The sequence below is a fragment of the Panthera tigris genome, chromosome A3 (genome assembly GCF_018350195.1).
Source record: "Panthera tigris isolate Pti1 chromosome A3, P.tigris_Pti1_mat1.1, whole genome shotgun sequence".
Taxonomy (NCBI): domain Eukaryota; kingdom Metazoa; phylum Chordata; class Mammalia; order Carnivora; family Felidae; genus Panthera; species Panthera tigris.
The window spans coordinates 133309310-133334995 of record NC_056662.1 but is presented as its reverse complement, the minus strand read 5'-3'; the positions used below and the strand labels follow the sequence as shown (position 1 = coordinate 133334995).

Genomic DNA, 25686 nt, shown 5'->3' with positions numbered 1-25686 from the left:
AAACTGAAACACCGGAGTCTCCTTCTCCATGGTCATGTGGCCACCTCCCCTCATGTCCGTGTCTTCTCTTCTTCTTATAAGGGCACCAGTCATACTGGGTCAGGGGCCCACCCGGGTTCCGCGTGACCTCATCGTAACTAATTACACCTACAAAGACCGTATTTCCAAATCAGGGTCACATTCTGAGGTACTGAGGGGCTAGGGCTTCAACATATCTTTTGGGGGCACACGAGGCAACCCATAACGGTCACCAAAACCTTTCAGTTCCTGCTCTTTGCTCAGAGAATGAAGTCCACACCCCAGTCTTGCTTCCAGGCCCCCCATGAGCTGTCACCACACTGTCGTAATGCACCAGCCCAAGGGTCCCCCACACCCCCGGCCCATGTCCATCTCTGCACTTTGCTCATGCTGTTCCTTCCTCCAGGAGAGCCCTTCCCATTCTCACAGCATCCAGCTTAAATGCCCCCCCCCACACACACACAGCTTCTTTGTGTGGCCTCCATTGCAAAGAAACCGAGATCCACGTCCCTAACCTTTATTCCTCATAAGGGACTCAACTGCCTTCTACTTTATGTCAGAATAATGAATAATTTTATTTCTCTTAGTGTTTTGCAAGCTCTTCAGAGCTTTTCCTTTCCCCCATGGCCCCTGTCAAGTAGCAGACACTCCATAAATGTTCAACAAAGTGGAGGGACCTCACACATACTTAACCTAACCTATCAGCAGACATTAACACTTCCTGCTCCTTAGATGAAAGAAGATGCAGACAGGACGTGGTAGAGATGGGAAGACCTGAAGAACCAGGGACAGTCTCGCTTGGCCGACACCCACGCTTACTGTGTAGAACCGTCGGCTCGACAGCGACTGGCCGTCATAACTGAGCCCAGGAGAGATAACCCTGAGCGCAGGCGGCCGGCGCTGGGCCCTGTGAGCCCTCTGAGATTCACAAATCACCTGCAGGATTTCTGCAGAAGTCACTCACTCGGCATCCACTGCCCACCTTCCTGCAAGGAACCCACTGGGCACGGAAACAGCTGATCGTGCTGTTGACACACAGGACAGTGCCTTGGACAGGTTGGGAGCGCTGAAAACTGTGGACTGACCATGACCACGGGGGCGGGGTGGGGGGGGGGTGGAATGAGACAGTCCTCCAGACCATTAGCACTTACTGGGGACCAGCTTCTGGCCAATGGCTCCAAGTCCGCCACTCAGGGAAGGGCAAATGCTGAGCCACAGAGGGAATGGCTGACCCCCCACGGGGAGGTTGCTCCCCGGACCTAGAACGCGTGAGGAAGTCTCCACCACGTGGCAGCCGGAGGGGGGGCTGGAGAACGGGGAGTTGTGCTTCTGTCCCAGAACCCCTTGCTGGCCCGCTGCACCGAGCCATCCGCTTCTTCGTCTTGTGTCCATTTCCTCAGGGAAATGGCTGAGCGTGTGTGTGTCAAGCCCCTAGCACAGCTCGTGCTGCGTGGCTGGTGCTCAGCAGGTGACAGTCAGCAGGAGGACCGTCACCCCTTCCAGTGGCCGCGGTCAAGCCAAAGTTTTCAGCGCTCCCAACCTGTCCGATGTGCTGTCTTGGGCTCCTGTGGCGTCAACAGAAGCGGGGAGCACACACAGCGGGTGTTGGCGGTCCCATCCCTGTACCCCCTCCAGAGCCCCCCACCCCCGGCCCCAGTAACCTCACCACTCAGACTTCTTACCTGATGCTGCTCAATCATAAGTCGTCCCCTACTGCTATTGACTTTTGATGGGAATAGATCTTCCTCCCCAAATAGAAAGCAGGGGTTTGGCATCAGGGCAGGACCCGGTTCGCATGCTTTGCTATCGGCTGTGATGGAAGGTCAGGGAAGGTCCCCCACGTCTGCCCCTCCCCTGACCAGGATCCTAACCACAGGAAACATGCCCCACTCCGACCACCGCGCCCACCATCCCTCTGTTTAGTGTGGCGGATTTCAAGCCGAGTCCTCAACACAGTGAACATCCTTATCAGGCAGGAGGCAGACAACAAGAGGGCTGCAGAAGCCCCCCTGCTGCCCGCGAGAGCCCGGAGCGATCCCCCAGCCCTTGGGCAGGGATTCTCCCCTGCACTGTCCTTGTGCCATCGCGCTGGGGGGAGGGGCCGTATCACAGTATCCTTCTCATGCCTTAGCCCACCACGAGGCTATCTGAGGCCCCAGTGGGGTGTCTCCCACCCACGGAGGCAGATTATTCCATTTTTAGTTCTCACTGTTGGAAAGGAAATATGACTTACTGAGCCCCTAGTGTGTGTCAGTGAGTCTAGGTGCCTCCAAGTATATTTTCTCCTTAATCTGTACAAGTACCTTGTGAGTTACACGTTGCCTTACCCTCTCCAACTGAAGATAAAGGGAGACTCGGAAGAATTAAGGCAGCCCCAGGCTCCCACGGATGCATGATGCCGTTGGAACGCGAGCTGGCCCGAGCACATTTCTCGGCTTTACTCCACATTTACCATTGATCTCATTATTAATAGGGCCCCTCATTTCTATTGTGCTAAATTTCTCCGTGAGCTATTTTCCGCCCTCTAACCTCCCTTCCACGTCTTAGCCCACCAGTCACCGTTTTAATCCCTTTCTGTATCGATCTTCCTTCAGACGTTCGGAAGTCGTCGGCCTGTGCCTCTGACCCAGACCTGCTTCCAGGGCCTGGCCCAGATGAACGTTCTTTGGAGGCTTCCAGACCGGGGCCCGACAACTCCAGCTCCCTAATGCAGAACTCCCTGCAAGCCAGGCACACCACACACGCTGCCGTGCCCTTTCTTCCGCCGCAGGTGCACAGAGGAGTGGTTAGGACCGTGCATCCCAGCATCGATGGCCTGCTGTCTGCCTTTTACCAGCTGTGTGATCTGGACCAAGCCACTTGGCATCTCTCAGCTTCGGATCCTCACGTGTAAAACGGCGACGTGTGGTCCCTAACCCGCGGGCTTCTTTAGAGCACAGGGTTTCAGCGTGCAAGCCCAGGGCCTGGCACGTGGAGTGCCCTCCATACACGCACTTACTGATATTTTTCTTTAACGCTGGGGCAAGCCACAGCACCTGTGCGTTTTTACAGACGGCCAAGTGTAGTCCCAGAAGGACAGGAGAAAGAAACACCTAGTTGGTTCCCCATCCTCGATAGCACAGACCCAAAAGGGGAAGCCCTTTTCCCCCTGATGGTCAGAGCACGCTCCGACTTGAGAAAGCCCCGCTCCCGGCACGGGAGTCCGCCGAGATGGGAAGATGTGTTCGAGCAGCGAAGCAGCTTCCTTCCGGATACGGAGAGTGCCGCACGTTCTCAGCACAGCTGCAGCAGGAGAATTTGCCACCCCCTTTGGATCTGGGAGAGAGGTTTTCCTGGGCCCGGGGAGTCCTGGCTGCACCCCCCCCCGCCCCGCCCCGCCTTGGACCAGGCAGCATCTCTGTCCCCTGAGGCACCCAGCCCCAGGGCCCAGCCCCCGCCCCGTCCCCCAGAGCCCACCTGCCTGCCAAGTGGCAGCCTTGAGAGCCAGAGCCCCTAAGAGCCAGGGCTGAGCCTTTGAGTCCTCACGTCCCCACCACAAGTGCACACTGCATAAAGGAGCACACAGGAAAGAAGGGAAGCTGAAGAGGGATGAGGGTGGGAAATGAACTCGTTCCCCAGATGTATATTCCCTTTGTGCTGTGACCCTCTGCTGGCCTCGTCCCTTCCTGTGACCTGTCCCTCACCAACCGGGGGCTGCAATTCAGCATGTGTTTCTTCGAGTTCTTCCTTTGCCTCTGCAGCTTTGGGAAGAGACTTCTGGGGATAGTTCTGATGTTGATCTATCTAACCAAAAAAAAGAAGTTACACTGCTCACTTCCGAGTGCTTCTGGACGTGATCCTTTGGCAAACAGAGCGTTGGAAGCCACGAGTAACAGAACAGTGAGGCTGTGTACTCAGGCCAGGGAGCAAACCGCAAACTGAGTCATAGAACTGGAACACACGAGAAGCTGTGGCTCAGATTCCACCCAGGCGGAGGAGGTGGACAGGAAAATACAGCATTCTTAGGACTAACCTCCTAAGCCCCAAGTATTACACCTGAGCCCCGGGTGCTACACACTATCATGTCCACTTTACAAATGGGGAAACTGAGGCCAAGAGAGGTTAAGTGATTGACCACAGTCCCTTGCAAGTAAGTAGCAAAGCCAGGATTCAACCCCCCCTGCCCCTGCATTTCCCCTCCTGTGGGGTAAGCAGCCCTGCAGAAGCTGTGTAGACCTCAGACCTCCCAGGCTGTCTGCCTGAGCCTCTTGCCCTACTGCTGGGAGCCCACGCGGACACAGTGCTCTGAAAAATTGTTAGTGGCCATCTGTATCAAAGGCTCTGAAAAAGATACACTCGTATGCTTTGGTCCATTAAGTACCTTCCGGGAATCCATCCAAATGAAATACCCCAGAATATGGAAATAAAGCTTTATGTACAAAGATGTTCATTGCTTCGTTATTTATTAAGAATACACTGTATTCTGAAAAACTGAAAACACCTAAATGTCCAACAGTAGGGAAACAGCGATGTACATTAAATTATGTTTTATATGCATTTATTTAAAAGATGCTAGTTGGAAAAAGTGAAAATGTGGGAAAACACATTTAATTTTAAATGAGAGCAAGAGGCTACGAAACTGGATATATATTCTTTTTCTTTTTTTTTTTTTTGTTTTGTTTTGTTTTGTTCTTATATTCTTTTTCTACAACTGTTTTTAAAACCACTTGTAGGGGTGCCTGGGTGGCTCAGTCGGTTAAGCGTGCGACTTCAGCTCAGGTCATGATCTCACGGTTTGTGGGTTCGAGCCCCGCGTCGGGCTCTGTGCCTACAGCTCAGAGCCTGGAGCCTGCTTCAGATTCTGTGTCTCAGTCTCTCTCTTTGCCCCTCCCCTGCTCATGCTCTCTCTCTGTCTCAAAAATAAATAAAAACATTTTAAAAAGTTAAAAAAAAAACCACTTGTTGAGGGGCACCTGGGTGGCTCAGTCAGTTAAGCGTCCGACTCTTGATTTTGGCTCAGGTCATGATCTCTAGGTTTTTGAGTTCGAGCCTTGCATCATGCTCTACGCTGACAGCAGGGAGCCTGCTTGGGATTCTCTCTCTCCTTCTCTCTCTGCCCCTACCCCCCCCCCAAAATAAATAAATGAACTTAAAAAATTACATAAAAATAAAACCACTTGTTGTTGAGCACTAAAAGGTCAGAGGAACAAAATGGAAAATGAGAGAAATTTGGATCCTGTCTACCAAGGCCTACAGCCAGGAGACAATTGCAACCAGGTAAGAAAATTACTGTGTAGGAGAAACCAGACCAGAACAAGACGTACCAAAGCATAAAGTAGCAAACTTCTGGTTGGGGAAATACAAGCAATTTCTTTTTCTTCTCTTCTCTTTACTCTTTTTGCATTTTAAAATTTGCAGCGATGAGTACGACTTGTTTAATTAGACATGCACTTCATTGTTCAAAGACCTGTGCTCCCTGTTCTACCTCCCGCCAGCCCCACGCCCGTGGCTCTCTGGATGAACCCTGATGCTCCGCTGTGACGGTCCCAAGTCAGGGACCAAGCCCCCCAGGTCACGGGCATTGGGTCGAACGAAGGGGTTCAGCTTTGCCACAAACAGGTGAATTCCAGCTCTGCCCATTCTCTGGCTGTGTGACTCTGGGCACGTGGGTCCCCAAACCCCTGTGCCCCTCCACGTCCTCTCTGCAATATGACAAGCCCTGCAGAGCTGCGTAGGCCCCGCAGACAAGCACGCGCAGTGGGCTCCCAATTATCGGAGGCTACAGTTTGCAGAACCTAGTTGAACCCAGGTCATGGTCGGCAGCTGCCTTCGTCCGATTCCACTGGTCTTGCTTCCTTCTGACACCGGTCACAAAGCCCGTTCTTTAGAAAGTCCGGGCTGAGGCCAGGCTGGTCTGGGAGGCGTTCAGCAGCCACAGAGTCACCCGGCACCTTCCGTGGGAGGCAGCAGAGCGCATCCTGCCCGGCCCCCGCCTCTGCGGCCCTCACCTGGGCGCACCTGGAGAGAGCCCCGTGAGACTGGCGCCCGGGCTTCTGCGGGACACAGACAATGCCGGTGATGAGGGTCATTTTCAGATGAGTCGAGATAAGCGTGTGTGTTTCTCTGACCTTGGCTGTCGTTCTCTCACAATGGGCGGATGATAACGTCTGTTTCTAAAAACGCTGCAGACAGCCAAGAATGAGCCTTACAAACAAGCAATTGCTTTCAGAGGAGACTTCTGGAGCTCCCCCGGGTTGTTGTCTCCGCTTCAGGCATTTTTGAAACTGAAGAGAAGTTTTATTCCTTTTCTGCTCCCCACACGGAGTACGATCCGCGGTAAAAATCGCGAGTGGCGCTCGAGGGATGGGTGGTCCAGGAGCAGCCCCGCCTGGGCACCCCACGCTTCCCCTGGCCCGAGGGTCCCACCTGTGGGGTGCGGGGCCCGGACAGGTGATGCCGCGTGTGCGCCGGCCCCACCGACGGGACCGGGAGGGCCGCTCATTCCACCGAGGCCGGCCGGCCTTGGCCGTGGAAGACCGTTTCCGACCTTTCTCCCTGCTCCTTCGACACCACTTACTGGGTCGCTGTGCTTTCTGTGTCTCACATCTGGACAAAACTGGCTAAGACGAAGCCGGAGGGCAGCGTGCTGGCGGTGAGGAGGGAAGGCGCGGAGGGTGTCCCCTGAACACACACACGTCAGCTCAAGACCTCAGTCTCGTTTGCTCAGCGCCCAGCTAACCGCAACCACGGATCGTGCGAGGGTCTGCCGTAACCCGCAGCGGGGAACGAGGTTTCCCTACACGGCCGTTTCCATCTGTACGTACGGCGTCCTCTCGTCTGGTTAGCCAGCCAGAGCCGCCGCAGCTCAGCACCACACCCTGGGCCCTTCCAACCACAGAGGTCCGGCTCTCACAGGTCCGGGGGCTGGCAGTCCACGATCGACGTGTGGGGAGGGATGGTTTCTCCCAAGGCCTCTCTTCGTGGCTTGCAGATGGCCATGTTCTCACGGTGTCCTCACAGGGTCGGCCCTCTGTGTGTGCCTGTGTCCCCATCGCCTCTTCTGACGTGGTCACCCGTCCTACCGGATAAGGGCCCATTCAGAGGACCTCGTTTTACCGTCATCTTCTCTTTAAAAACTCACTCTCCAAATACAGTCACATTCTGAGGTACTGGGAGCGAGGACCTCAGCATATGAACGTGGGGTACACAAATCAGACCATAATATCACCCCAACTGTTGTTTTACAGACGAGAAAGCCCAGGCTTTTCCTAGATCTCACAGCAAATTGGTGTTAGAGGCCAGAGTCCAGTGCTCGCCCTGAGCCTGTAGCCTCTGCCCCTCCCACCACCTTTTGAGACGTGCTCTCTCTCCTCTCCACGGCCCTGTAAATTGAACTGGAGCCTGAAGAAAGTTCCCACTCGTTTGCAGAAGAGCTTTGGGTTGGAAGACAAAAGGCTCATGGGTCAGACTCCCTGCCCAGCTCCAGTCTCTGGCAAGTCACGTGCTTAAAGCTCGCCAAGCCTCAATATCCTCACCTGTAAAATGGGGAAGTTAATACTAAATCCCTAAGTCGCGAAGTCTGCACCAGTAAGCACCTTGGGGCGAGGACAAGGAGCAAACAGAAACGGCCCCGCCACATGGAAGCTACCTGAGGACACACACTGTACATGCCTCGGAAGTTTAATTTTACAGCCATAATTTAATTTAAATCACAGGTATAAGTCCTCTGCCTGAGACCGCCTCCACACCAAACTCCGCCGGCCTCTTTGAATGTCTATGAGTTTGTGAAGGAAAACAGATCGCAGTTCTTCTAGAGGGTTCAAGACCACAGAGGCACCCCTGATGCAGACAGACACGCCCCTCGATAGGTCCGGCCAGCCAGCCGGCTTTCACTGTCCTCTGCAGGAGTGTCCTCCTGAGTGGACAGACGGGTGCAGGTGAGGCCACCCTGCATTCCAGAAGAAAGAGAGAGAAGCCCCAAGGTTCCAGATCCCGGTGCCATTTTTGTTCATGATGTAAACACTCCACCTGTGGACTCCCAGCTGCTCACCCATAAAATCAGAAAAGAGAAGGCAAACGTATGCCACTCCTCAAGCTGGTAGGGCAAGGAAGAAAGGACGTTGCCTTCCGGACAGGGAGACCCCACTCGTAAGCCTCTCTGCATCTTGACTGACTGACTGGGGGCAAGTGCCATAGCCACTCCCGGGATTACTTTCTCCAGGTGCAAAGGAAGTTCATCAGGCACTTGACCGTGGGATCGTTTCTAACAACTCCTTACGTAAGTGAACATTATGCAGAGTCGTTGTGAGCCTCTACGTATCATGTTAGCTTCCTCCGTATGTCCTGACAAGCAGGTCACATAGGCAAGGTCTTCTCCGCTCTAGCTCCCGCAGATATTCCAAGACCGCCTTAGGTGTGCGAAGTGCCTCACGGCGCCCATCGTTTAATAGGCGGCCAACACGCGTCCCTGGGACAGCACGTTGCCTCCCTGAATACTCAGACCCGGAGAGGTTAAGTGACCTGCCACGGGGACTCTTCACCTAGGTCTGCTGACCAGATCAGCACTGTCTCCACGGCACACAGACAAAGCTTTGTTCCCCCTGTGGAAAGTTCAGGGACCTGCACTGCACGAGAGCCGCCCTGAAATGTCCCCGCCAGGCATTGAACTTGCCTTCAGACTCCTTGGCTAACCAAGGCTTCCGAAGTTCTCCTGGAAGGGCGTTTGATGTGATCCCTTGCGTTCTGCTGGCTCGGCTCTCATTTCCTTCTTTGAACCTAAATGCTTCCAACCATTGAAATTTTAAAAAGGAAGGAAGGAAGGTCGTTATATTTTTAAATCCTCCGTTTGTACCTTGAGGTTCTATTTTCCCGTTTCATTAATGAGATGGGAGGACGAACTCCTGGTTTCAAGACTTGAGCGTTCCCTTCAGCCTGGAGCCAGTCAGAGAAATCCACCTGCCCCAAAAGGTCCCACGGCCCCCTCTCACCCTCCTTGTGAGCATCAGGAGGCCAGGCAGGTGGGGTCTGCCCTGCAGAGAGGGCAGGGAGCCGGCGGAAGTCCCTTCTGGTCTGCATTCCACTAGGTGAGTCAGGCCGAGCCCCACTCTTGCCTCTGCCGTCACAGGAATGGGTACGCGGCGTGATGTTTATAGTTCCTTTTCCTCTCTTTGGTGAGGATTCTGAGAAAGGCGGCTCTACCTCTGGTAGGTGCGATCCTTCACACGGGCTCACCTGCTGCTGTGGGGGTCGGGTCCCGGGACCGTGCACATAACAGCCGACCCTGGCTCTCCCCCGCCTACGAGGACAGACCCATCCGACTCCTCTGGGGCCAGGAACGCAGCAGCCGGGCACTGCTGGTGTTTCCTCAAAGGTTTGGTATTTGAGACTCGTGGCTAAATTCAGTAATAACACCACAATTTCACCAAAAAGCATTACAGTGATTACTGGGTTATATTAGGAGCTTATTTAAGATAACATCTTATTTGCACAATGTAGTTCAAATAGATGGTTAGTGCAGTCAGTGCGATTGTTAAACTCCTTATGTACATTAGCATAATCACTCTGGAAGTGCCTGCCACTTTTAAACATATGAACAGTTAAAACCGAAAGCATAAATATATGTCTTTTAAGGTGGTGGCACAGTTAGAATAAGAGCGTTTAGGTTTATATGTAAACAGGAATTTAGTTGTCTCTTTAGCAGTACAGTAGGTTGTAAAACTCTCCCCCAGACAGCTCCCTTAAAGAAGCCAAATCTGCTGTCCCAAACTGCTGTGTTTTATTAATAATAGTTTCTGTGTATCAAATACCTTCTGTATGCCAGGCGCTGTGCTGGGCGCGTTCCGTAAAAATCTCATGTGGTTTACCTCTCTCTGCACTGAGAGCCGTAAATATTTTTATCCCCACTGGAAAGAAGATAAAATTGAGGCTCTAAGAGTTTAAACGGCCTGAGGCCACACAGCCAGAATTTTCCGGGCACTCTCCACGCCTCACTGCTCCTCCTGTCACCAAACGTGGAGTGTCCGGTGGGTTCCAGACAACGAGTAGAACGTAAGGATGGGCCTCGGGGTCTTGACTGGTCCCCCGCAGGGGCTCTGAGTGGCTAGAGAGCACAGAAGGAAACCAAAGCCGAGGCCTGAGCCAGCAAGAGGCCTCCTGCACCACCTCGGCCTCTTTTCCTAAGAGCCCGGCAGCTGGGCAGGGGCTGGGGGACCTCAGACACTGCAAACCCACTGGGGCCTCTGCGCACATTAGAACTTCCGCAAACCCTCCAGATGCCTCAGCCCTGCCGTCACCCACAATCACGGCACCCTGAGAGTGCACGGGGGCTCTTTCCCAGCTGAGAACCATCACTCTTTCGTGGCCCTTGTCATCGCCCCGGCACATGGCTTTCTGTGCTGGCGTTTTTGTTCTTTCTTAACAGGGGAACGTGATTTTTCCTCACTTCACACACGAGACACTGAGCTGCTCTGAGGGATGCAGGTCAACACCTCAGGGGCCCTCCTCCCCAGCACACCAGCCTCCCAAACCCCAGGTGCGATGCTTCAACTGCATTCAGACTATCACACCTGGGCTTTCCAGGTCATTCGAGAATAATCCAAATGCCCGTTCCCCAGTGTCAAGACTCGCCTATGATCCTTCCAACCACAGCTCCCACAGGCCCCCTCTCTGAACTTATGGAGAATGCTAACCGGTAGCCACACTGACTAATTTCAGTTCAACCCTGACCCTCTGGCAAGAAAGCCGCGGGGCTGGGAATTAACTAAGACGGCAATCATGTGATATATAATATAGCTAATTGTGTATCCTATTTCCCGCATAATATAAACGCGTGTGATGTGACACACTGAGTTACATTGTGGAGGAGAGCAGTAATTCCGCTGAAGTTCTTTAACCAGGATTTTTGTGAAGCACGCTGGGCATCCCACGGCGAGGCTAATCCCACGCTCTCGGCACACACTGCCCAGGTGAGCCTCACGCCGGCCCTTCACCCAGCGGCTGAGGCCTCCTCTGTCCAAATCCCACCTCGCCCTCTCTCCACTGTAAAAAGTTTAGCGCGTGTCTGGGCCCCATCTGTAAACTGGAGATGGTTACGGTCCTGACGCCACGGAGCTGCTTTGAAGACAGAAGCCCCTGCAGAGCCCTGAGCACAGTGTCCAGCCCTCGACAAACACTAACCGGACAGTAACTGGTACTTATATTAGACACATAGATGCGTTTCTCTTGGAAGGTAGCGTATCCCACGCGTCTTGTTCTGAGAGAATGTGTCTGGGGGCGCCTGGGTGGCTCAGTCAGTTAAGCGTCCGACTTCGGCGTGTGTCCTGATCTCACGGTTCACGAGTTCGAGCCCCGCGTCGGGCTCCGTGCTGACAACTCAGAGCCTGGAGCCTGTTTCGGATTCTGTGTCTCCCTCTCTCTCTGCCTCCCCCCACCCACTTGCACTCTGTCTTTCTCTCTCTGACTCCCTCTCTCTCTCAAAAATAAACATTAAAAAAAAAAAAAATTAGAGAATGTGTCTGCCCTGAGCATACCTGTAGAAACTCCTTGATCAGCTGCCCCAGCCTTTCTCATGCCGCTGCACCCCAGGGTACCCTCGGACTTTCTGTAGAGAAGCCATTCCCCAAGTCCCCAGGCTGAGCTGGCTGCCTCCACACCCACCTCTCCCTCAACACTGCCACTGTAATCATTCCTGTGTCTGTCTCCACCCCAGACAGAGTCCCCGGCCCCGGCCGTGTTGCCTCTGTCTCCAGTGGCCTTCCCAGGACGAGCACAGAGGGGCTTGGCAAATGCCCGTTTACTCAACAAACTCACCAAGTTTCCCCGGTTGATGATCTAAGTATAAGTTTTGGTTTGGTTCCTCCAGTAGCTAACCAAAGATAGACTGGAAACTCGTAAACACACCTGCACAAAACACATGGGGAACTCAGCCGGGCCCCACGCGGGTCCTGGAACAGTCAGCCTTACCCCAGCAGCAACAAGAGGCACTTCGCCCGGGGGCGGGGGCCCGGGGAGGACACGCACGCAAGATCATCCCGTCCTTTGCCCTCTGAGGTAGGTGCTATTAACCCCATTTTACAGATGAGCAAACTGGCGCTCAGCAAGTCTAATTAGCCAAAGGTCATGCAGCTGCTAAGTGTTTGTCTACACTCGAAGGCAGAAAGGCAATTGGTTAGGAACGTTGGTGCTAAGAACACTTAAAAATAGCCCTGTGCATTTTCCCATTCTTGAAACAGGTTTACTAATCAGGGACTCAGCTGAAAAAAAATCCAGCAAAATGACTCAGTTCCTAGCAATTTCTCCCCGTCACCTTGGGACAACCCCAGCCAGCCGAGAGACAGAGCAAGAGAGGGAGGAGAAAAAGGGAAGAAAAAAAAAGGATGCATTAGCATGAAGGCCCTAGCCATTTCCTCTCACTCGGCTCTGCGGCCTCCTTCAACACCGCCCGCCCGCCGCTGTGCTCACAGGGCGAGAAACGCCTGTGGTAACATCAGGGCAGGCTGGAGGGCTTATTTCCTGTCTTCTAAATATACCCTTGTTCCGATGGTATCTCGTCCCCCCTGCGTCATGGAGGGACGGCCGCCCTTTACATTGCAAATGTCTCAGAACTCCTCAGCCCAAAAGGAAGGTCCTGTGGAGAAATCGCCACTCTCTAAACACCTTCAGGAGCAGTGTGCTCAGGCTCCCGCTCCTCCTCCTCCTGCCCCTCCCCCTCCTCCCCAGCCGGGGCCCCGGACAGCCCTCAGGGCGGGAAGAAAACGTCCAGCAGGGCAGGCCCTCCGTGAATGTTATCAGAGGAAAAACTCAAGAACCAAGGAGCAAACAGAAACCACTGTACATCTGCTGTCACTGTGCCACCTCCGGATGCCCCAGCCTCCATCCAGGTGTCCTCCTGGAAGAAAGGGCCCATTCAGGACTGTGGCCGCTGCTTCTCGAGCCGAGTTCCTCAAACACGGCAAAAGGAGGAAAGACAGGAAGGAGGGGGCAGGGCCTCCTGGGTGGCCTGAGAGCTTACGGTGAGGCGAGCACCCACCCGGCTGTGGCCTGGCTCTGTGGCCTCTGGGCAGGTGGCACGGCCCTCGGCCTCCATCAGATCATCTGGAGGCTGGGTTACTAAGAACTATGACTCCTCACAGGGTTTGGGGAGGAGTGCCCTAAGGGAGGAGTGCTCGGCACTAGGGTTTGAGAGACCGTGCTCCCACCCTGGGTCGGCTACATTTCGATGAGCTCACTCAGCATTCACAAAGGTGCCTCCTTCCTCCTCACAATCAATGCCAGTAAAAATGGCAACACTTTGCTTCCTGGCTAAGGGTAGGAAAACGAGGCTCAGAGAGGTGGAGCAAAAGGCTCCTTGTCACACAGCTCAGAAGCGCCAGCTGCACTGCGGGCCCGTCTGAGTTCTTCTGATCCTGGGCATCTTCCCCCAGACAGCGGATGCACCCGTGGTGGGAGGTGGGGTCCCGGAGGCCATATTCCCAAGGATGCAGTGTTGCCTGAGGCTTAGAAACAGGGGAGGGGGGGGACCCTTCCTGTTGGAGTCCTTCAGGAAAAGCCACGGGGCCTCTGTTATCTGTGCCCCGTGCCAGCCCGGCTCAGCCCCGCTGCTGGAAGGGGTCTCCGCAGGGCTTCTCCAACAACTCCAGGGGCAACCCTTGGACGTCCTCTGCACGCCCTGGGACTCCAGCTCCTTCCTGGGTCTGGAAGAGGGGAAGGGAGGAGTAGCAAGCCACGGGTGAGAGAGAGTGCGGTTCCGGTAGGGCTGGGGGCGTGGGGAAGTGACCACGCAGGCCTCGGGTCAGCATTTTCCCCTCTGGCCCACTGCGCAAGGAAGCATCACTCCCTCCGAGGCGTCCAATCAACGAGCTTATCTACAGAGCTGAGGCAAGAGCTTTGGAGAAGGGCACTTACTTACTATGTGACCTTGGACAAGTCCCTGATCTGACGTCACTGGCACCGGACAGGAAATGGTTAGGGTGGGGCCCTGAAACCATTCCTTCCGGAGAACAGTCACCGCATGTGACATTAGACCATCTTCCACCTCAGGGCGACCTCTGCCTCCTCAGGGCAAGACCCCTTGGGCTCGGCAACCTGTGCTCCACCCCCCCCTCCCCCCCGCCGTCTCCTTGAGCCTCAGGCTGGTTGCTCTTCGCCCCTCCATGAATACCGGGGGATTTCACCGACGGGTATGAATGAGGGGGACCACGGAAGTCGGTGGCATGCTAAGGCCAGCCCTCACCAGATCGCTAAGCCAAGTGTGACCATCGCTTCCCAAATGTGCGTTCGGGGATATCTCGCTGGCCGGCCTGAGATGCTACAGGACGACAGTATTGACACCACAAAAATGGTCAAACACGGGCTTTTTCCTTCTTCTTTTGGTCAGTTGTTAAACAGCTTCTGGCGTATCACTGGAGCCCAGCAGTAGACAGGTAGGAGGGATCCCATCCGACGCTTTGATTCCCCCCCGAGCCCCCCGCTTTCCTCCTTTGGATACCAAGGAGCTGGCTGGGAACTGACAGACTTCCAAGGGGAAAAATGCCCTTTACCCTTGTTGGTTGAGTGGACATATCATGGGACCAAGGCAGCTCTTCTCTCCACTGCCGTGTGTCCCTACGGCCTCACCCCAACGTCACAAGGCTGGCCAAGCCACGGGTCCTCGTCTGCGAAAAGAGGCTATAGCATGGAAGCAGCAAATGAGACAGAGCCCTGGAGGTTACGAAGCCTAGCATTTAACAGCAGACACGGTTGCTTGGGCAACAGTCCACTTTTGCCCGGGCTTTGCCAAGCTTTCCACAAGTTCTCTTCCTCCTAATTTGCTTTGATCTCCATGAGCTCTCAGAAAACCCCCCAGTGAAGTGCCCTTGAGGTCTGGAAAACCCAGGAACAAAGAGTCACTCTTCACAGAAGTGTTTTATAAGACTTGCTCAGCTCAAGACCCAAAGTGTGAGCTCAAGAGATACCGTGCGGGATCGCCTCAGAGCTCAAAGCCGCCCTCGAGTTTGTCACACACCTTCATTTGACAACTGGGGCAGCTGGGGTTTGTTCAAGGCCACGTGTGAAACTACGGTGAGAGCTAAGACCGAAAGCATCTAGCATCACAGGTGGAAACTGGGAGATATGGTTGCTTTTCATAACGTACCCACCCAAAGCATGAGGTCTGTCTGAGCCGAACTTTTCCTAGAGAATCAATGTTGCACACATCCACGCTAGCCATCCAATACCTGTTGGCCTTGCCCCGGGAGCCGGACTCTCTGGAATGGCCCATTCGGCCTTTCCTTCTGCCCCAGGCAAGAACTGGAAGGCATTTCGCAGGCCTCCTCACAGCTAGGTTCTGGATGCAAACTGGCTCGCACCAAAGGACACCATCAGCAGGCAGAGTGAGGTGGATATGATATTCCTGTAAGAGCTTCACCGCTGCTGTCAAAGAAGCAGTAGAGATATCAGCAGCAACTTTACAGTATCCGTCCTCCAGTTCCTGGGTGTTCTGATCTGGCTTCCTGAGCCCTGGACTGCAGCCTTCAGTGTGTGTGTGTGTGGCGGGGGGGGGGGGGGGGGGGGGGGGGTGATTCTCCAGTGGAATCAGATGCCGCAGTACATCGTGCTTCCAGCCCTGCTCAGAGGCAGCCGCTCTCCCGATGGCCAGCTCTGTGTTCTTCTAGGATCCTGTCAGTAGCCCAGCCTAGAACCTGCTCCTTCGGCCCTTTCTAAACACCAAATCCCCTGTATTAAGACCCTTTCCGCTTAACATGTCTGTAGCGGTTTCTGTTTCCCGCAGTGAGTTCTGACTGACACACTTGCCCTTATGTCCTCAGATCCAGGCAGTTCGTGTACTTTGTAGTTCAAGGAACGGCTACCAGAAAAGTCTTGGAGTCTCTATAAAACCCTTCCTGGACTCTACGGTCGGTCCCGATACATTGCCAGGAAGGTCCTGGAGCACTACTTACTCTCCACTGGTTTTTCAGCTCACGAGCATCGAGATTCATGCGATGCTGAGCGTTCTCTTGACACGCAAGCAAATCAAATACCCACTGGTACAGACAGATCCTTCGCTAAAGGGAAATTTCAAGGGCTCAAACTACGTATATCCCACCTTAGACTTTGATGGGGAAGCCCCTCCTATAGATAGATCGATGGAGAGCTGGGGGACCATTCTCCTGCAAAACTCTGCAACTTGATTTTAAAACCAGGTCAAGGTCAGAGTGTTCCATTCTCTGGTCCACACAGAAGTCCTGTCCCGAGTCTACATGACATGTAGGGCCATGACAATCACTCACCAGGTGGGGAAAGACAGAGATGACCCTTACTGGGGCCGCTGGCCTCCCCTTCCCTCTGGCCCTCCCCCACAGGTGCAGTGCCACAAATGCCCCCCTTTGCCCACCAGAAGTGAAATCACCCTCAGGAAAAGCAAAACCACATGGTCCTGCACTCTCTCCCAATTTCACCTCGGTCACTGGGTTCAAGGACTGATTCGGATCATCTTCCCATTTCCACTTGGAGTTGTGTCATCAAAGACATGTGTCCAGCTGGTGAGCAGAATTAGAAACATACATCAGTCTCGATGGCAAGACAGGGAGGGACTTTCCTCAGAAGTTAGTTTCAACACTGCCCTCTAGAAGAAGAGGCAGCAAGAAAGCCATGAATGCCCACCCAGACAATGCTCAGAAGACGAGGGGATCCGGCTCTCCCAGCCCCCCTGTGCCTGCCTCCCTTCTCTCCTCACTGCTGGTGCTGACCTGGGTGAGACCCACCCCCATGCTCCACACCCAGATGCCCAGCACAGGGGTCTGCGGCCACCACCGCCGCCCCACCCCCCCATCAGCGGCCTGCTCACCCAGGCCTGGGCCGCGCCCCCAAGCCCCCCACAAGCAGGAGCCTCAGGGCTCACCCCGACTGTCTCCTGAATCAACTGTCTCAGTTGGGCATATTCATCCCCCACATTTCATTATGCTTTAGTTTGATTTTAACTAACTATGCTTTTATAATTGAAAAATCCATATATACACACGGCAACAAACAAGTCGGAGTGTGAGAAGATATACAATGAAAAAACAGGCTGCTTCTCCCCTCTCTGAGCCCACAGCCCGTGCCCCAGTGGCTATTACTATCAAGAGCCCCCCACCCCTGGGGACCCTTCCAACAAGCCTTTTACATGCACAGGGCTAACACTATGGGCTGGCCAACTTAACTGCTTTTTCGGACTCTCTCTCCTTGTTGGAGTGGCTACAAAGCCAGACATTTGCTCTCCCATCCTTCCCTGCAACTGGGCAAGGGCATGTGGCCCTGTCCCGAACAAGATATGGGACTGAACTGGCCCATGGCAGGGGAAGGAGGGGCCAGGCGGCATCTGGAAAGCTCTCGATGACCAGATTATTAAAAAAAAAAAAAAAAAAAAAAAAGACAATTGCATCTGGCACTGACCAGTCCCCTTCCTCATTCCGTGAACTTGAATGTGAACTTGGCAGCTATACCAGCCACTTTAGGACCATGAGGAAATAAGTGGAAGGATTTAAAAGCCAACGTGTTTCATGCAGGTGGCCCAGGAAAGAAAGAACCCGGATCCCTGAAAACCTAGGTAAGACGCAATTACTTCCCTCCAGATGTGGGATTACAGGAGAAACATAAACCCTTATTATTTTTTTTAACCAGTATTAGTCGTGTCTTTTGTTCCTTGCGGGAAAACCCATCCTCATTGATATGATATACAAGCACTATTTGTAGATTCACTTATTGGAATAAGATACTCTGTGCTTTGCACTTGGTTTCTCCCCTCCGCAATGCACCTCTTCAATGTTTTCCATATTAATTCCTACGGGCCTGTTTTATTGTTTGCAATATGCCCAGAGTATCCCACGGTATAGATACATATTTCAGATAAACCCTGATCCCCTGCTGATGGACACTCTCATTGTCTCAGTTTTACCCTATTACAAACACTGCCTCCTCAAACATCCTAGTAGATGCATCCTTATACACATGTGGGAAGACATCTTCCCAGTAATGTACAATAATCTGTGCAATCGTTCGTTTAGAAGGGAGGCCAGTAGACCTGTCCCCTTGGATCCTGTCCTTGTTCCCACTCACCCCCTTGACTGGAAATTCTGAGGCCTCCTTCGCTCTCCCTGGGTCCACCAACACCGAGGCTCACACTTAGATTCCCCTTCCCCTTCACTCACCCCCCTGCCAGCCCTGAACCATGGAACACCCACCACCTTGGCCAAAGCCCTGGGCTCCTGCTAACCGGAGACCCAGCTTGGGTGAGTGTCTTTGGCCTTCTTCCTCTGGGGCCGAGACTCAGGCTCGCTCTAAGCAGCCCTCTCTGCAGCCCACCCCCATCCGCTCGCAGCCAAACAAGCCGTGGCCACCTGCTCCGCTCCCCCCGGCACTGCCCGGCACCCCCGGGCGCCATTTCCAGGGCCTGCCCTCCCAATCTGCCCCTTTTCTGCTCTGATGAACGGGCCCACATCACTACTGAGACCCAGTTCCCACAGGATGCTCGGTGGGCGGCCACACCCCACCGACAGCCAGGCCCCGGAGCCTGGTTTCGGCACCTGTAACCTCGGAAATTCACACCAGAAACCCAACCTCATACCCCAGCCCAAATCCCACTTTCCGACAGAAGCTGACAAATACCACTGTGGGGAGAGAAGGACACAGCAAGCTGAAAAGACCCGATATCTAAGAACGAATGACACAGACGTGCGTATCTGTACACGAGTGAGAGCAAACGTGCCTCACGTTCTGGCAGACCGGACTGGCTTATGATCTCCAGCTGGTGCCCAGCCAGCCAAGGTACGCTAAGTGCTGAATCACATGGGGGGCTCCGCCCAGACGTGCAGGGTACGTTTTCAGTGTAAAATTTAGTGCAAAATGCCATCTTCTCTGCTTGGTAGATTGCAAAGCTCATTCTGATCTGGGGCTGGGGCTGGGGCCGGCTGCGGGACGCGCTGCCTCTGTCCTGTTCTCTCTCCCCTCCCACCCCTCGCCTCCCCCCACCGACCAACTGCACCTGAGCCCACAGGCAACGTCAGGAAGGGAATCTTGGAGACCATCTGGTCCAGTCCCGATTTTACAGATAAGAAAACTGAGCTTCAAAGCATTGAGAAGATCACACAGTCATTAGTGACAGAGCCAGGGACAGGAAAGGCAAAGCTGTGTCTGTGAGGACCTCCCATGTGCCGGGCACGGTCTGCACGGGTCCCAGGCACACACAGCCCTCCTCTGAGCTGCACGGTGGTGTCTCCACCTCATAGATCGGAGGCTGGAGGCTGGGGTTCGAGGTCACACAGCTGGTGAGGAGTGAAACTGGGATAAATTTGACCGCCTGCCTCTCCATCCGTGTTCCTTTCACTACCCCGTGACGCCACTCTTAGGACAAGAGTGAAAACTGAAGGTCGGAGAGGAAGAGAGAGAGAGTGTGTTAAGGAAAGAAATGAGTGGTTATTATTAAACAGTGAAAATGCAAATAAAGCGCCCAAAACAGAAGCCAGCAGGTGTCGAGCGAAGCAGTTCCTTTCTTCTCAAGGGAGCCCCTGAAAACCTAATGGATGGGAGCGTGCCCCGAACACAGGAGCCAACCTGAAGGAACCTCAGCTGGACTGTCCCAGGTGAGCAACAAAATAGGTAATGTGGCACAAAGCTGGAAATAAGTATCAACGGCACCCCCATAAATAAACGATTGAGTAGATACACAATGTGGAGAAGAAAGGGTTCACCCTGCAGGAGAATACTAAATCATTTCTGTAAGTACTGCCCCTGGAGAGGAACCAGCCCCCCGCTTTGGGTGTGGACTGCTCTCTGCGACTTGCCTCTGAGGAGGACGACGTGGAAGGGGCACAGGGGGACTTGAGAGCGGAGACCCCTGGCAGAGGCATTCAAAGGCCACAGCGAGAGTCTCCGGCACCTGATGGGACGCTCCCTTCACATGACATCATGAAATGACACTTCACCTCTGTGGTCTTCTCTCCAAACCCTTCACCCGAGACAAACCATGAAAAGAAAGACGTCAGACAAGCCCAACCTGAGCGGCGTTCTACAAAACAGCTGACCTCAAAACCATCAAGGTCATCCAAAACGGGGAGAGTCTGAGAAACTGTCACGGGGCCGAAGAGATCCCGGAGACATGAAACCGAATGTCATGAGGGATCCCGGGGGGAAATCCTGGGGCAGAAAAAGGACCCGGGAAAAACTAGCGAAATCCCAACAACCTGCGGAGTTCAGCTCGCAGTGACGGGTGGACGCTGGGGCCTGCTGGAGACAAACACGCCGTGGCTTTGTCAGCTGTTAGCAAGGGGGGTGTGTAAATGCACAGCTTTTCTAGATGAAAGGTTTATAGTGAATAAACGCGCAGAGGCGTCTGGCTCTCCCACCAGGGTACTTGTTCTTAACCGCCCCCACATCACGCTGATGCAGAGATTTTCGTGTGGAGTCCGGGCCCGAGCACCAGGCATCCAAAGACGGTGAGGCTCCCGTGCACGACGGCGGAGACCTCTCTCCAGGCTGAGACAGGGGTTCGTCCAAGGGCTTCCCTGGAATCCAATGGGATTCTAGCCAAAATCTAGAGCTCCTACAGACCCGTCTGCACAGAACCGGCTTCCTCTCCTGCCGTCCACTCGCTCTTGGTCCTTGGTGACTCCCATTCCCACGTCCTGGGTCGGGGCTGTAATGAGGTGCTTGCTGGGTTCAGATTTCCTCTCCGTGTGAAAATGCAAAGCGACCTGGGAGCAGGTGTCCTCTTTTATCCAGCTGGGGTCACTGTCCCCTAATGGGCCCCAAGTCTGTCTCAGTATGCACGCTCGCTCGTCGGGACTTGGCTGAGCTCCAGGCGGTCGCCCCAGGAGCGGGGGCGCCACAACAGGCCGCAGGAAGGCCCGGCCTCAGAGCCGCGCGTTGCCAGGCAGGCTGGCCCCCAGCCAGTGGGTCCCCAGATGCCATGCAACCCACACCTGAGCGGGTAAGAGAATAGGTGTGTGTAAACAGTATTTGAAAAAGAAAAGAGCTGTACAAATACAGCACTTGTTAACACAGGTGTTTATAGGTGGAATTATTTTTCCAGGGCTGCTATCTCCCGACCTTCTTTGTAAGTCCCAGCTCACACCTGCAGGGACTTTCCTACTAGGTGAAGGCTCAGAAAGGAAATGGATAGTCGGTATCGACTTCACGAAGCAGGAGGTCAGTGATCGGCTTCAGGCCGGGCTGGTTTTCACCCAGTCTCTTCCTGCTGGAGTTACTTTCATTTTTTTAACCTGCTCTAACAGGATCCGGCCTGTTCAGCACTTCCTGCTTGGCAAAGACACTGCTCGTGACCACCCGAGGGCGGCCTCAGTGAGATGTGCCTCTCACTGCCACCAGCCGGCACTGGCTGCTCTCTGGGCGTTATTCTCTTACTCATTCTCTCTCTCCGGGGAAGTCTCACTGTTTAGATTTTACGGACAAGAAAACCAAAGACACCCGTCCAAAGCCACAGAGCTAATAAGCAGAGGATTCTGGGCCGACATCGAATCTGGGCAGAATCCAAAACTTCGGCTGGGAAGGGCTCCAGACGTGTCCCCAAGACGGGTGCCCCCTGTCACCCGAGGGCACAGGGACATTCGACTTCAAATGTTATTCTGTCCCACCTCAGAGAAGACAGTACAACTGTCAGGTGGTAACCAGTAACAGCTATTAAAAATTATGGCAGAGAAACTTAATTCCACTGATCTGCACACCTTAAAAACAGTTAAGATGGTGAATTTTGCCATTTTGAGTATTTTGCCGCAATTTAAAATCTTTATGAAAGAGAAACTTCAAACAGGATGTCCTGGTCTGTGTGAGAAGACCTGACACAAAGGAGGCGACTGGGTTTCCAGGCAGTCTGTCCGTTCTGGTGACTGCATCCGTTTGATGTTCAGAAAGAACCCTGACTTTCTCTTAGATTGGCCTTTCATTCATGCAGATGCGAGGTGAGTGTTTCCCCGTTATTTGGGGGAAGCCCTAAACGGTAAAATACCCCAAATGCAGATTCTTCAGAGCACGGTGTTAAGGCCCATCCTCGAGTCTCAAAGGCAGGGGCAGGAGGAGGAGCAAGAGGGGAGGGGACACTCGGTCTGGAGGAAGGAGACCTGCCCCAGCCACACGAGCGAGGAGGAAGAGGGGGTGAGGAGACCAAAGGCCAGCCTCAGACCAGGAACGTGAGCAGAAGCAGAGCCGGGTTCTGGCCTCACCCTCTCGTCAGCGTCGGTGAGGTCAGGTGAACATGGCAGCTTGGGGGACACGGGGAGGGCTCTGTCACTGTTGGAGCGGGGCAGAAAGGGTGGGGCCGACACATGCTGCGACCAGCTGGTCCGAGGGCCCAGGGGGAAAGGCCCAGCGTGGCAACCTGGCTGGAGGTGAGCAGGAGTGAGCAGAGTACTCAGAGATGCCTGAGAGGGGCCAAGTCTCCTGCAAGTCCATGAGATGGGGTCCCAACGCTGCCGCTGGACGCTGTGTCACTCCATCTACCACCCAGGGGGAGATATTACCATTAGGTTTTAGCAGCAAAACCCTCCCCTCCATCTTGAAAAGTGAGATTCCTAGAAACTCTGTTTAAGACCCATTGTGCTATTTCCCTTCCCTCTTTGACCTCCACTCAAAAACCAGCTCCGTTTCACAGATGAAGAAACCAAGGGTCAGAGAGACACGGGGCATTCACAGGGGAGCCTGGCGAGGGAAGTCGGGCCAAGGCAGGAGGTCAGGTGTCCCGGAGCCTACTGTGAGCCTCCCGTCCTCAATGACACTGTCTCCTGGAAGAGGAGGGTCCCCGTGGGCAAAAGGGGCAGTGTGGCCCTCTCCAAACCCTTCCCGTCTCCCCCTGGGCTCCCTCCCTCTGCCTCTCCCTCTGCATGGCAGATGGGCCAAGGCAGGCCAGCACACAGGCTGAGCATACGTGGAAGGTGAGCATGTGGTCTGCCCTGTCACTTGCTAGGAGGGACAGAGAGAGAGAGAGAGAGAGAGAGAGAGAGAGAGAGACGGGACACTAATGGAGAATTTTAAGGCTCACCACAGAGAAGCTGAAAGGTTTCCCATCTGAATCTATGACAAGTCTCGAAAAGGTGGGACGGTGCCTAACTAGACATTATTTATATACCATTCTAATTAAGACAACCTCATGACCTCTGTCACTAGGAGATGATCAGAATGTTCCGACGCATTCTCCACCCGCCACGCTGGGGGCTCTGGGCTATATGCTGGCAACCTCCACACCAGCGGCCTTCGGAGGGACCGCACGCCCAGAGTTGAGGGCTGGGGCGGGACCCCGGCCAGCTGTGTCTCAGTTGATACGCGGACGTGTGGTGAACTCCACGTGCCGAGAAGGCGTGTCATACGAAGAAATGGATCTTTCGTCACAGCTCACCATTCCCCTTACTCCCCGTCACCCCGGTGTGCCAAATGTCCCCCCCCCACACACGCCAGTATACCCAGATTCACACCCCCCGGGGCTGGTTCCTGCCACGTGTCTGGTTTTAGACTTAGCACGGCACGCTCAGTGGGCCGTATCTTCTCCTCCAGGGCCGCCGTGTTACCAGCAGTGTCCTGGGTGCCCCGTGGGTGGTTTTCACCCGTTAGCTCCTGAGCCGTACAGGGCCCTTCCAGGTGACATCTGTCTCCCCCCCCCCCCGCCCCCCGTCCCCCGCCCCCCGCTTCCTGCCTGGGCAAACTGTGTCTCTTCCCTGGGGCCCTGAAATCCCACCCGAGACGGCGGCCCGTGCATCAGGCACGGCTCCGAGGCCGCCCGGTAACAAACAGGCCCGGGATCCCCGGGCAACGAACCATCTCTGACGCGTTCCAGGACTGCTGGGCCGTTCACTACGACACACGACTTTTTCACCTCTCCCGGTGCTGCCTTCTCACTCGGTCACGGGGTGACGCTGGCGCCCATGAATAATCACGAAGTAAAGCGAGATAATTAATATTTAGCTTTGCCAGAGGGAAGCACTTGGGGGGAAACCGCCATTTAGTCAGAGGGGCTGAGGGCTGTCAGCTGGAGGGCAGGACGAATTAGATGCGCCAGCGGCAGCCACGGGACGCGGAGAACAGCTCGTCGGCTCCAAGGTGACTTCCGCAGGACGATGGAAAGCCGAGGGGCACAGGCAGAGGCACACAGGTGGCTCTTCCACTCTCCACGCACACCCGAGGCCCCGAGGACCGTGACCAAGGTCAGGGCCATGCCGCCGCTTGCTGGCTCTCTCCCCCTCCTCTGAGCCACCAGGGGCTCAGGCTGAGCAGGGCCGCAGCGTGGTGAGCCAGAGGGACCAGGTGGGCTGATCGACTGCCACAGGCTGAGCTGTGCCCCCCAGAGTTCACACGCGGAAGCCCTCACCTCCAGGGCGACTGTATTTGAAGATAGGGCTTTGGAGAGGCAATTTGGGTGGCCTTAGGAGAAGAGACCGGAGCACTCTCTTTGTCACCTTCTCACCAGAACCTGACCCTGCCAGACCTTGACCTGGACTCCCAGCCTCTAGAACTGTGAGAATTTCTGCTGTCACACCCCACGGTCTTCAGCAATTTGTGCTCTGGAGGGCGGTCCAAGCTAAGACATCCTCCACCTGCCCTCCCAGGCCTTCAGGAAGGCCCTCTGAACAACCCCCACCAAGAGGCCCTCTGACTAGGCTTGAATACCTCCGGGGATGGGTTGCTCACTCCCATTCCTCTAGATTTGGGACAGTAGAATGGAGAGAATTAGGGCCTCTGGTCCTCAAAGTCTTGCATTCAAAGCCCCTTTGCCCCCAAGCCCACTTCTCCTCCCTCTATACATTCCCTTCCATCCTGGGGAAGGGTCTCAGTGCACACACATTCATGCCCGCCAGACCGGAGCCCCGTGTGCAGTCGCCCAGCCCATTCGCTGGTCCTGGAAATTCGGCCTCCTTTGTCCTGAGTAGCCGTGTCCCCCCCATGGCCACCTGCCCCCACCAAGCGTCACTGGCTTTCTCCAGGCATTGTGCTCTGGCCTCCTCACCTCCCCTCTCTCTACTGCCCCCAAGTCCACGCTCCAAACTGCTCTCGGGGTGAGCCTTCCAAAACACACTCCTGACCACACACTTTCCCACTGAAAGCTGTGTCTCCCCAGGTCCTGCAGGACAGCGGTCAGACTCAGCACCGTGTCCTTGGCGCCCCGTACGTGGTCCCAGGACTGGCTCCTGCAACATCGCCAGCCACCGTGTGGCTCACTGCGACCCGGGCCAGCCCCAGGCACCGCAGGCACAGGCACCCGCACCCTGGCGCGTTAGAGGTATGCACACGTGTGTTCCCGTGCACGCACGCACTGCACACGCGCGTGCACGTCCACGCACGTCCACACATCCCCCCCAGCCCTTCTGTCTGCCGCCAGCTGCTCCGACCTGCCACGATCGTGCGTGGGTCCCGGCCGCCCTGCCCTGACCGCAAGACCCGCCAAGAGTCGCTGGGTAGCTCCTCAAGTCTCCTTTCGGTCATCTGTAAAATGGGAACAAGCAAAGCCTATCTATCTCCCTGGGGAGTTATGAGCTCTCCGAGGAAGGAGCGTGGATAATGTCCTGGCACGAGGTCTGGCCTGTGCAGATTTTGATGAATGTTGCTGCCTTCTGGCAAAAAAAAAAAAAAAAGCAAGCCAGCAAGCCAGGGCTATGTCTTATTGAGATCGGGGAAGTGGAAAAAGGGAAAGAAAACCAGAGGCGGCAGAGGGAGGGGGAAGCACGGCTTTGGAAG

At 54.7% G+C, this 25686-nt stretch overlaps 1 long non-coding RNA gene across 3 annotated transcripts in view; it reads right to left on the bottom strand.

Annotated features, from left to right (window-relative positions):
• The window catches only part of LOC122237445, a 49077-nt gene that overhangs the window by 8737 nt on the left and 14654 nt on the right, over window positions 1–25686 (bottom strand). The window contains exons 3-5 of one of the 3 annotated variants that reach the window (XR_006216038.1): window positions 16431–16511; window positions 15210–15405; window positions 14261–14661 (exon numbers count right to left, since the gene is read on the bottom strand). This is a non-coding gene — a long non-coding RNA (uncharacterized LOC122237445). Of the gene's footprint in view, window positions 1–14260; window positions 14662–15209; window positions 15406–16430; window positions 16512–25686 lie in introns of those variants that run through there. The other 2 variants (XR_006216037.1, XR_006216039.1) reach the window with 2 other exon arrangements.